Source organism: Penaeus japonicus, unplaced genomic scaffold (genome assembly GCF_977035675.1).
Source record: "Penaeus japonicus unplaced genomic scaffold, GWHDUDI00000001_assembly GWHDUDI00000010, whole genome shotgun sequence".
In the NCBI taxonomy this organism is placed as follows: Eukaryota; Metazoa; Arthropoda; class Malacostraca; order Decapoda; family Penaeidae; genus Penaeus; species Penaeus japonicus.
The window spans coordinates 5,382,476-5,384,796 of record NW_028234412.1 but is presented as its reverse complement, the minus strand read 5'-3'; positions in this window follow the sequence as shown (position 1 = coordinate 5,384,796).

Here is a 2,321-nt window from a genome sequence, read left to right as displayed (position 1 = left end):
TTTCTATTATTATTATTATTATTATTATTATTATCATCATTATTGTTATTATGATCATGCTATTATTAGTATTATTTAATTTATCAGTATTATTGTTATCATTATCATTATTAATGTTATCATTATTGTAATTGATGGTGTTGTTATTGTTAACATTATCGTAATTGTCAATATTATCATTGCTGTTATTATTCATAATTACAATCATCATTATTTCCTAATAATCATAATAATCAATACGTATCTTCTAATAACATTACACAGCATAACGATGACCAGTTGCATCATGGTTGAGCAACATTCACATGCTCATAATTGCTGTGACATCATCACTATCAACTTTCACATTTTTCTCTTTATTTCTTTCTTCTCCTCTTCTATTTTTCTTTTTACTTTTTCTCGCTCTCAATCGGTCATGATTATTAGTAACTATTTGGATGAGTCACAGTAAAAAAAAAGAAAAAAAAAAATCCTAGATTACAGTACGATAACACATGGCCGCTGTACGATGGCACTTCGATAATTTACGATAATCTGCGATGAGATAATCAGGTGGTTTTTGAAATGGTCTCTCTGTTATACTGTTTGTTATATTTTTTTAATTTTTTTATTTTTTGTTTTGTTTCTTTGTATCTAGTTATCGTATTTTTTTTTATTGACATTCAATTACATCTGGTTCCTTTTTTTTCTTTTCTTTTTTTCTCTCTATCTCTCTATCTCTCTCTCTCTCTCTCTCTCTCTCTCTCTCTCTCTCTCTCTCTCTCCCTTTCTCTCTCTCTCTCTCTCTCTCTCTCTCTCTCTATCTATCTATCTATCTATCTCTCAATCTATTTATCTACCTGATTATCTGTTTATTCGTCTTTCTACCAATCTGTCTATCTCGCTGCCTCATGTAGCCGCTTACCCTATTTTCTCTTAAATTCGTTATGTCATTCAACCCAAAAAAGGTTCAACCTCATCAGTAAGTTGATGGATTTATGCATCGTGTTTATGTATGTTTATTATAATTTATTGCTGAGTATTGTTTATTTATGTGTCAGTTCATGTGTCCTTTTGACTGTTCGAAACTTTAAGTTTAGACTAACAACACTTTTTTAAATGAATGTTGGGTTTATGTTCATAAGTTGCACATAATAGACTACCTTCTCTTCCCTCACTACAAGAACAACAACAAAACAAAACAAAACAAAAAAATAATGCCCTTAGCACGTACATTTTCCCCATAACCTCACCCTCCCACTCAAAAAAGACTGCAATATTTATCATACATTATACAGAGTATACAGTATCTACCATCATGCATTAAGACTTTCCCATTAATTCAACCCTCTTCCCTTCCATCCTACACCCACCCCCCCCTGAAAAATAAACCTACCCCCTCTAGAAAAAAAAAAAAAAAAAAAAAAAAAAAAAAAAAAAAAAAAAAAAAAACGGATTTATGGATCCTGTTATCCCCCTCGTTACTCAACACCTGACCCACGTTGAAATAAACGCCATCTCTCAGAAATTTATCTGTTATCATCCCACCCACCTAAGCAAAGGTTCTGATAAGGAGGACAAATTGAAGCCATGAAATACTGAACGTTATCTCAAAGTTTTGCGTTGTTTTCTGGTTATATTCGTCGGCTTTGGGTGGATTATTTTGTTCAATTTGTATGTCTGTTTCCCTTTTTTTTTGTCTGTTTATGTTTCAGTTTGTATGCAGGTTGGGCTATATATTGAGTTGAAATTATCTTTGTCTATCTAAGTTGATATAGACAGTCTTTTAGAAAAAGGTCTTGAAATATCATTCTAAACGATTCGATTGTGAGAGTATAAGGAGTCTTCGTAACCAAAAAAATCTACGGTCATAAACTCCTGCTTTCACTTCTTGGACCTCAACCTTAAAAAATTATAAACATCGTGGTAATTTGATGAAGTTAAGCTGAGAGCGGATAACATGCACGCTATTCTAACTACACGAATTTTCAGAAATAGAGAAAGGGATCTTAGAAGAATAAATGAATTAAATTAATGTATGTATCTTTTTTAGTTACTTTAGTTTGAAATAAGTTTAGCACGTTTTTGTCAAATCTAAAAATCTAGCATTAGTGCTAGTAATAGCAATAGAAATTGGTTCAAGATAAGTAATAATAGTAATAAAGGTTATATTATCATCATCTTATTATTGATGATAATATAAACAACAGCAATACTGACAATACGATAGCAACCATAACAACGACAGGAAAATCATTTAATGACAAAAAACAATAGCAGCATCAACAACAATGAAAAACAAACAACAAAAACAAAAGCGCATCACAAAGGTACTGCTTGTC